This window comes from Anabrus simplex, chromosome 1 (assembly GCF_040414725.1).
Source record: "Anabrus simplex isolate iqAnaSimp1 chromosome 1, ASM4041472v1, whole genome shotgun sequence".
NCBI lineage: Eukaryota > Metazoa > Arthropoda > Insecta > Orthoptera > Tettigoniidae > Anabrus > Anabrus simplex.
In genome coordinates this window covers 1,625,745,863-1,625,756,514 of record NC_090265.1, presented here as the reverse complement: position 1 = coordinate 1,625,756,514, position 10,652 = coordinate 1,625,745,863, and positions in this window count along the sequence as shown.

The window sequence follows — 10,652 nt, the reverse complement described above, 5'->3', positions numbered from 1 at the left end:
ATCTGCTGCGGTTCGTGTACGTTAGTGTTTATTTACATGAAAAGTTTAAATGAGCATTTCAGACACCTTATGCTCTTTTCGTTTATTCACAAAGCACAAGATACAGTTACTCTGAGCGAATTTAACTTCTACTGTCAAGGGAATGAACGTTTCACAAACAGATTTGTACTATTTACGGTGAAGATGTGGTAACCGATCGGACATTCTAGAAATCGTTTTCTAGATCTCGATCTGTAATTCGTTCCTTAAGGGTCAAACCTTGCACCGGAAGGCTCATTGTTACAGACGAAGAAATACTCAAGGAGTTGGTTGAAAGTAACCGAAGGGTGACAACGGGAGAAATAGATCAAGTGCTGAAAATATCGTCCCGTAATATGAGGAAACACCTGAGGAGGCTTCTTTACATACCTCGTTTGCGATGCTTGGGTGCCACATGAACTCAGTGAACGGAATTTGGTACAGAGCATGTCCATTTTTGACTTCTTAATACGACTCAATGAACATGAACCATTTTTGAAACGTCTGGTGATGGGTGTTGAGAAGTGGATAATTTATGACAAATTTATAAAGTACTACTTTGCATTGTGTGGGAATGGAAAGGCCTTCTCTTATACGAATTGCTTCGTAATGGTCAGGCTATCAATGCAGTAAGATATTGTTCTCAGCTAGACCAAATAAAGGGAGCCATTGAAGAGAAACTGCCAGAATTAACAAACAGTGAAATGGTATTCTATCATGACAGTGTCAGACCATACATGTCTAATGCTACTGGAATGCTGTGGAATGTCGTATGGAAACAGTTACCTCACCTGCCCTACTACTCTGATATCGCTCCATCGGATTATTATCTATCCCCATATCTGCAGAATTTTCTCAACGGTAAATACCTTGCTTCGTTGGAGGACTGCAGAAGTTCCAACGAACAGTTCATTTAACGAAAACCTGACGCTTTTTGGGAAACTGGTATTTTTGAGCTACCCGGAAAATGGCAGTCCATGATAAGTAGGTATAGCAATGTACAAAATAAAATTTTTGCTATAAAATAACACAGATTTAGTGTATAGGAGATAATTTTGTTGTTGTTCGTTACAAGTTGCTTTACGTCGCACTGACACAGATAGGTCTCCTGGCGACGATGGGACAGGAAAGGGCTAGGAGTGGAAAGGAAGTGGCCATGGCCTTAATTATGGTACAGCCTAAGCATTTGCCTGGTGTAAAAATGAGAAACCACCGAAAACCATCTTCAGGGCTGCCGACAGTGGGGTTTGAACCCACAATACTGGATAGTGGCCGTAAATAATTTTGATTACATCCTGATGTATATTCGAATACAATAATATGCTTTACATCGCAAGATGACCATGGGATAGGAAAGTACTGGGGGTGGAAAGGAAGCGAACGTGGTGTTAATTAAGATATAGCCCCAAAATTTACCTGGTGTGAAAACGGGAAAACTCGGAAGACCGTCTTCAGGGCTCCTACAGTGGGGTTCGAAACTAATCTCTCCCGAATGCAGTTTGGTAACTACATGACCCGAATAGCACACCCACATGTTCGGTTAGATCTGAATACATGCATTTGTGTTCCCTTTTATCTGCTTCCCTGACAGTCGATTGAAATAGAGTTTACTTTGTTAGATTATCAATGTTTCCAAAGACATCGATGTCCGTCTCTGTAGCGTAACGGTTAGTGTTATTACATGCCATCCTCGGGGACCCGGATTCGATTCCCGGTACTGCCAGAAATTTAAGAACGGCAGGAGGGCTGGTATGTGGTTGAAATGGTACATGCACCAAGGGGGGGGGGGGGTGCCTGAAAAGAACTCTACCGCCTCGAGATGAGGACACGATCCGATGTGGAGAAATGAACAGTATTCTGCTTTTATCACTTCTTCAAGTAGTATTATTTCTGTACCAGTTAAATTCCTTAAGAATATTTCGCAAAAATGCCAGAGAAGTTTTCACCAACATACTTCAGTAAGTCCGTTAATTCGAGGTAAGGACACATGACTGTAACCACTATTTTTAAACCGTATATTGAGCGATATGTCAATGATTAGTTTTCCATTTTAGCAACGGGAACTACTTTTTTTTTGTGCTATAGCGCACTTGGTTTTCAGTCCCAAATTGGTAACCTTATTGCCCTCGAGTGGTGCTACTTTGTATTCCGTTTGTCTTCTTTCTGCTGAATCATGCACATTTCTACCTGACAATGCGGGTATTTTGCTCGACAGAGAAACTAAATATTATTCGCGTATGATTAATTCTTTTTGTTGTTGTTTTGAAGTCGATGGTGATGAAGAATTTTATTTACGGTATAGTGGATCCGAGAGTGAGGTTTCAGACAGTAGGAAGTGCATCCTCGGATGAAGACAGTGATTCTGACACTTTTCACCTTAGACCATCGAACCTGAAGCGCAGCGGGAACTGAATATAACACATGGATGCAATACTTTTAGCGCACTCACTGAATTTAAAAAAAATATTTACTGCTCAATGTACTTAACATAACTTAAATGTTTTGATGTAACGAAGTAACAATGTATCCCATGTTTATAGTAAATATTAAATTACACCCGTATGAAAATGGGATGTTATGAACCAACCTCTTTCTTAATTTTCTTATTGACCTTCTCATACCGCTTTTTTTGTAGCCGGCCCCGTGGTGCAGGGGTAGCGTGCCTGCCTCTTACCCGGAGACCCCGGGTTCGATTCCCGACCAGGTCAGGGATTTTTACCTGGACCTGAGGGCTGGTTCGAGGTCCACTCAGCCTACGTGATTGGAATTGAGAAGCTATCTGACGGTGAGATAGCGGCCCCGGTCCAGAAAGCCAAGAATAACGGCCGAGAGGATTCGTCGTGCTGACCATACGACACCTCGTAATCTGCAGGCCTTCGGGCTGTGCAGCGGTCGCTTGGCAGGCCAAGGCCCTTCAAGGGCTGTAGTGCCATGGGGTTTGGTTTGGTATACCGCTTTTTTCACATCTTTGGGGTCGCAGTTTTCAGAGTTAAGGTAATAGTTTGTAATAAAAATGACGTCTGGATAAAGGTGAAATGTGTTAAATGTCTCTTAAAGACGGTGGTTATGTTTCTTTATGTGGGGGAAGTATATTGTGAAACTTTCTTTTGTAATACATTTGGAAATGTAAAAGTGTTATAAACTCTTATAACGGAGTATAGGATCAAATAGATATAGTCGGTAGAAATTACGAACAGATTCAGAGATCTGATCCGAGAAGACAAGTTCGTTATGCGTATCGTAGTAATAGTTCTATAAATATTTAAACTTTACAAGAATTCGATAAGAAGGTACACACACGTATATACTTACTCCTGGCATCCTGGCGGTAAATACAGGAGCCGCAGCGAGGATGGAGAGGATAAGGCTGTATTCGTAGAGGTTCATTGTCAGCACGGAGCAGGCTTAAGTGATGTGTAGGGCCGCATATATAGCGTCTCGTCACATCCTGGACGCCTGATACCTTGCAATCAATTACCTGAGCGATACCATCAGGCTTCCTGTTTCCCGCCATTAGCAAGCATGCTTTACAAATAGCTCTAGTAGTGATCACTCAGCTATCCGACACGCTATGTTAGGTCCACTGGCACGTGACAGTTCTGAAAGGGTACCGCCATGTCATTACCTTTACTTGATATTAAATAGAGTGATGTGAAATTAATGAGATATTAACCCTCGAAGCGAAAAGTAATACCTTATGAATTTTTAATTAATTGAAGACTTACAAAGTCCTACCACATTTTCAATAAACTGTTTCAGATGTATTGTCATTGATGAATGGGGTGGGTCAGGTCTGTCAGGTCAGGGAGTTCATTGGCAATGGTATGAGTTTTGCAGAAAGTAAGGCATTTGCCTTAGTGCAGGAGAATGGAAAACCACAGAAAACCATTCTCAGTACAGCCGACGGTACGGGACCTATCTCTCTACCTCCCGAATGCAGAGCTGCAAGTCTAGCCAGGTTTTAATTCCACCAAACTAGCCGCTGTTACTACTATTACGATTCCACCAAACAGTTCCTCCTCCTCCTCCTCGGATTCGATTCCCGTCCAGGTCAGTGATTTTTACCTAGACATGAGTGTTGGTTCGAGGTCTATTTCAGCTGCATGATTGAAAAATTGAGGAGCTATCTGACAGTTAGATGGCGACCCTCTCTAGAAAGAGAAGAATAACGGCCAGGAGTCGTCACAGTGACCATGCATCACCTCGTAATCTTCAGGCCATCGGGCTAAGCAGCAGTCACTTGGTAGGACAAAGGCCAACAGGTCTGTTCGCCATGCGGGGGAGGGGATAAAGGACTGAATTTTTACTAAATGGTTAAAAATTGTCAGTGGCACCCATATTTGCAACTAGAATGTGAATATGGTGACATCTGTCAACAAAATCTTTTGAAAAATAGTACATATTTTATGGCCTTTCTGAAATCGAGATATTAAACGAATTTCCAAATTCTCTGAAGCTGTTTAAGAAAGTACACTGCTATGGAGAGATAGAAAGAGCAACACATCAACTACTCGGTGGAAATGAATGCAAGTGTGGTAACATGTTGCCAGAGGTCTCTCTCCCATACGTGCATAAAAACCTAGCGTGAGGTCAGCGTGACTACAGCGCCAAATTGGTCTGGCCCCACAAAACGAGACAGTTGAAGGAAAGGGACAAGAGCGTTTGAGTGAATCAGCTAGCTGTTACGATACACTCTGGTGGTATTATTCATTACAACATGACCCGGAGACAACATCTGGATTGCTTCACACGGGGAAGAATCATCGGGAAAGTGAAAGAAGGACGAAGTGAGACGAGTGTAGCCCAGGAGTTTGGTATTGTTCACAGCCTTGTTTCATGTGCATGGAGAGCATTCCGAACCACAGGTACTGCTACCCGAAGGAGAGGAGGGGGTCGACCACGGGCAACTACAGCAGCAGATGACCGCTACATTGTGCAACAGGCATTAAGAGTCTCACGTCAAAGAGCGGGCGGGTGCAATTGCAACCACATTGAACAGGAGTGCAAGGCACTCATTCTCATGCACAGTGATCGCATGGGGTTGGTCTGTTTGCCCGACGACCATTACGTTGTATTCTGTTGACAGTCGCTCATCGGGGGCACCGTTTGCGATGGTGCCAAAGGCACCAGGTCTGGACCGACGATGAGTGGGGTGGCGTGCTCTTCTCAGATGAGAGCAGATTCATTTTGAGCAGTGATTCTAGACGTACCCTCATCTGGCGAGAGGTGGGAACACATAATACACCCAGGAACATTGTCTAATATGATCATTTTGGTGGTCCAATAAAATTGTGATAGTGTGGGGAGGCATAATTCTGCATGCGCGTACCGACCTCCAAATCAAACCTCTGAACGGGATACACTCACCGTCAACGTGATTGTGACAGTATTTCTTCCTCATGTGCGTCTATCCAGGGGTCTACTCGGCCCTGACTTCATTTTTATGCATAAAAATGCACGACCGCATCGAACAGCGCAGGTGGAGGAGCTCTTGGAACGAGAGGATATTCAGAGAATGGACCGGCCTGCTCGTTGCCCCCGACATAAATCCCATCATCGACCTTTTGTGAGACATGTTGGGGAGACGTATTGCAGCACGTCAACATGCACCATCCAGCAGTTGTCAACCACGCTGGTGGAGAAATGGAACGCTCTACCAGAAGAACTCCTTACCAGTCTTGTGGCCAGCATGGGAACACGCTGCGGAGCATGCATCGCTGTCGGGGGTGATCACACACCTTTTAAGAGCCATGTGCCTTCCTATGGTGATGTCCAGGGGACCAACACGAGTCGCAGTGACTTCCGTGTAATTTATTGTATCTGTATGAAAGTGTCATTTCTGTTCGTCTCATCGCATATTCCTTTGAGTCGCCTTCCGTACCATACTGTAGCAGTTTTTCCTATGTACCTTTCAGGTTTCATCGAGCTATGTTACTTGGCAGTGATACAACATGCGAAAGTTACTTTCGTCCTTAAGTTTACGACAGCAGTGTATTAAGTAAACAAGGGACAAGTAATCTGGCACCGGGACAGCAGCCCTAAATGCAGATGCGTGCTGATAGAAGTGTGGTGTGTTGTATGAAAATGAGGACATCTCTTAAGACGAACACTCCCAAGTTGTAGGAATAAACCAAGCATGGATAAAACACATGGTTCAGTCGAAAATCGAACCCATGGCCCTCTGTATCGAAGGCCAGTTCACTGACTATTTAACCAAGGAGACGGACAGTTGTACACAGAAGGACTATCTCTTCTTCTTTTTCTTATTCTTCTAATTCTTCTTATTCCGCTTTCCCAACATCTTTGGGTCGCGTATGTGACTATCGCACATGTGAATTTTGCCCTGTTTTACGGTCAGATACCATTCCTGACTCCAAACCCATGTCGAGGGATGTTATCACTATTGCGTGTTTCTGTGGTAGTTTGGTGTGTTGTCTGAATGTGAAGAGGAGAGTGTTGGGGAAGACACAAACATCCAGTCCCCGAGCCAGAAGAATTAATTAGACGCGATTAAAATCCCCATCCCGGCCGGTAATCGAACTCAGGTCCCTCTCAACCGCAGGCTTCAACGCTGACCAGTCAGCCAAGGCATCGGAAATACACGAAATGGCTATGAATATCTCTATATTACTGTTTCTAACATATATATTTATTATTATTATTATTATTATTATTATTATTATTATTATTATTATGAAGCATCCGTGGTTCATGCGGCAGCGCGCCAGCCTCTCCCCGCTTGTTCCGTGGTTCAAATCCCGGTCACTCCATGTGAGATTTGTGCTGGACAAAGTGGAGGCAGGGCAGATTTTTCTCCGGGTGCTCCGGTCTTCCCTGTCGCAATTCATTCTAGCAACACTCCCCAATACCATTGCATTTCATCTAACATTCATTAATCCTTGCCCCCAGAGGAGTGCGACAGGCTTCGGCAGCCGGTACAATTCCTATCCTCGCCGCTAGATGGGTGTTTCATTCATTCCCGTTCGGATGTCTGGAAACAGGCTGTGGATTTTCATAGCGTATAATCGCATTAAAACATATTGCGATATAAAGTACAGTAGATTATTACTCATTTAATCCCACTAATTTCAAATTTCGAAGACAAAATTATAAATCCACTGTGAATTTCTTCCTATAGAACGTACTTCACAATTTCTTTCAGTAATATGTAGAGAAATATTGCTGTATTTTGGGCCTCTCGTTTGTGATGTATCGTAAAGACGTTTTATTTAAGCCATGCCGGTCTGAGTAGCTCAGACGGTTGAGGTGCTGGCCTTCTGACCCCAAGTTGGCAGACTCAATTCTAGCTCAGTCCGGTGGTATTTGAAGGTGCACAAATATGTCAGCCTCGTGCCGGTACGTAAAATAACTCCCACGGTACGACATTCCAGCACCTCAGCTTCTCCGAACATCGTCAATGTAGTTAGTGGACGAAAAAACAAGAAATTTATTATTATTAAGCCATAGGTGACTACGGCAAAAACAAGGAATCCATGCCAGCCGAGCGCTTTCCCTCTCTACGCCCGTCAACAACTTACAACAACTTACAGATTAATAAATTATTAGATTAGTAAAGGAAAGTAATGGTGATGACGGGGAAGGAGAACAGGAAAATGAGGTGCACAATTACAGAACAGTAAAGTGGGAGGAGGCAGTGAATTGCTTAGAATTTTACGTTTGTGAAAGAAAGGAAGAATGTACCTGAGTACATTTAGAAAACTGTTTATGAACTGTACATTCGTAAGTGTGAAAAAACATAATGGCGTATGGCTTTTATTTCCGGGAATGCCGAGGACAGCCAGCGAAATTAACCGATTAAGGTTAAAATTCCCGACCCCGCCGAGAATCGAAGCTGACCAAAGGCCAGCATGCTAATCATTTAGCCATGGATCCGGACTTCACGAAGTTGTAATCAGTGTACACTATATTCATATTAAGAAGCTTATACTGAATATTTCTTTTAAAATTATTTCATGTTTACTTAATTAAGGCATTAAGGGAATCCTCGCTGTAGTGCCTGTAAAGTACTTTCAGTCAAAAGTATAAAACCAGACAACAACGTGTTGCTCAATGGAGACGGGAGTGTAGTAAGAAAAGAGGTCTTGCACAAAAGCTAAGTGGGAAGCGTTGCCTGACTCGGCCATGGTCTCCGCGCGGACAATACGTGTATCACAAGTGATTACTTCCCAGATACTATCAGGTTCGAACTGGAGTTGACGACCACATAGCGTCTGGCTGAGTACAGCACCGCCTCCTCTCATTTGTGCTCGTCTTCTTACTTCTACTTTCACCGTACGAACTCTCTTGGTCAGCAGTTGTTCTCTTCCACCTCCTAGGGTCTCCTCCTTTGTCTTCTCACTACTGTTAAGAGGAGATGGTTATCCTGTTTCACTTCACTATTCACCACGATCAGCTTTACCAAAAACAAACAAGCAAGTCGGCAGGAGACCTGTCTGAGGTATGGCGTAAAACAAATTGAAAAGAATGCAACACGTAGAATCCGAAGCACCTGATTTTCCAATTCGAAAATACTACCGTAACTAACCAGAGTGCCACTTTACTGAAGGTAAAAGCACATTGGGAATCAGCCCTTTTAGCCCCAGGGGCCCTGAACTTCGGAGCGTGGGTTGGCGACCACGGGGCCCTCAGCTGAGTCCTGGCATTGCTTCCACTTATGCCAGGCTCCTCACTTTCATCTATCCTATCCGACCTCACTTGGTCAAATCTTGTTGTTTTCCGACCCCGACGGTATTACGTATGGAGGCCTAAGGAGTCTTTCATTTTCACGCCCTTCGTGGCCCTCGTCTTCCTTTGGCCGATAACTTCATTTTTCGAAGTGTCGGACCCCTTCCATTTTTCTCTCTGATTATTGTTATATAGAGGATGGTTGCCTAGTTGTAATTCCTCTTAAAACAATAATCACCACCACCACCTCAGCCATTTTAGTCGCCTCCTACAATAGGCTGTGGGCAATGAAGATATTCCTATGCTGCCATCCACAAGGGGAATTGCTTTCATAAATATATGCTACATATTTACTGTAAGCGACGTACCTATCTTTACTTAGGAGCGGTCCTGGGCAGGGCTTGCAGTTAGCGAACCGCTCTTGACAACACTAAAAGAATGTTTATAAGAGTACTTACCGTAGTTAGCGCGGTGCCTGCGGCTACCCAGGTGCCTGCCGCGCCCCACATATAACTCACAAATTATCATGTTCGTGATCGCCGCAGTTAGAATAATTTAATTAAGCCCTTGTTATCCTGCCAGAAGAAACGTGTTGCATATCGCAGAGCTCACATCATTGTTTGTTCTGGGTAGCAGTTAAATAAGATTGTGTAGGTTCTTTTCTCTTAATTCTGGGAAACCTAACCGATAAAAATATTCAACAGTCTCAGTTTCGATTCTCAAATTGGTCATTGCTAAGAAATGTCACTGAATGTTGTGTTTAATGAAGTAAATTAAAATTAAACAGATAAAATAACAGAGTAAATGATCGCTCATTGAACATTCAGTATCTTATACCAGTGTCTGAAATTCGTATTACTAATAGGACTTTATCTATAAGAATACAGTTAAAAATTATGTCTGTAAACATATTTTTAAAACATTGGATGAGGTGAAGAATGTCAAATATAGGTTCAGTTCAGTTTTTTATGTATGTATGTAGATTACACTTTTGCAGAAATCGCAGAGGTATGGAGACTATAATACACAACTCTATTCAGTGAGACGTCTGACCATAACATAACAGAATACCAGATCAATGACAGAGAACATGAAGTAATGAGAAATGAAGTCAGAAAGGCGATAAAGAAACTGAGAAAGCTACAAAACAGCAGGAGAAGACATGATTACAGAAGAAATAATCGAGAAAATGGGAGTTAAGGGTGTGACCGTGCGAATTGGCCGTGCGGTTAAGTTCGTGAAGCTGTGAGCTTGCATTCGGAATATAGTGGGTTCGAATTCCACTGTTGGCAGCCCTGAAGATTGTTTTCCGTACTTTTCAATTTTTACACCAGGCAAATGCTGGGTCTGTGCCTTAATTAAGACCACGGCCGCTTCTTTCCCTCTACTAGCCTTTCCTATTCCGATTTCGTGATAAGAATTATCTGTGTCGATGCGATCTAAAGTAAATAGTAAAGAAAAAAGAAAGAAAGATATGGGTGGGGATATTTCTCTTCATCTCTGCACTCAAATGTGGGTCACTGAACAGCGGCAAAAAGGCTAGTTGTCACTCTGAGTTTATATACTACATAAAAGGGCTCTCCACTAGGCTGTAATGTTTACTAACAAATCGCCCTCATGTCTCATGCTAGTAAGACTTTTCTCTTAATCATGAATTAAATATTAAAATTTGATCTTCTGACACAGATTTCAGATTAAGAATCGGGTATCATTTCAGGTAAGGTAATGAAATAACTAATGAAAAGGTTGGAAAATTTAATACTGTGCTCTGTAATCTCTTACAAAGCCTTCATTACTATGAAATGCAACAAACTGTGAGACATTATGGAGATATGGGTGTACCGGAACATCTGGTATGCTGGTAAAGACCTTTCAGTGTCGACTTAGTTAATGTAACTCCTTGATACTCAAATCTGCATTATAAGATGAAGAAGCGGCACTTCCCCTGC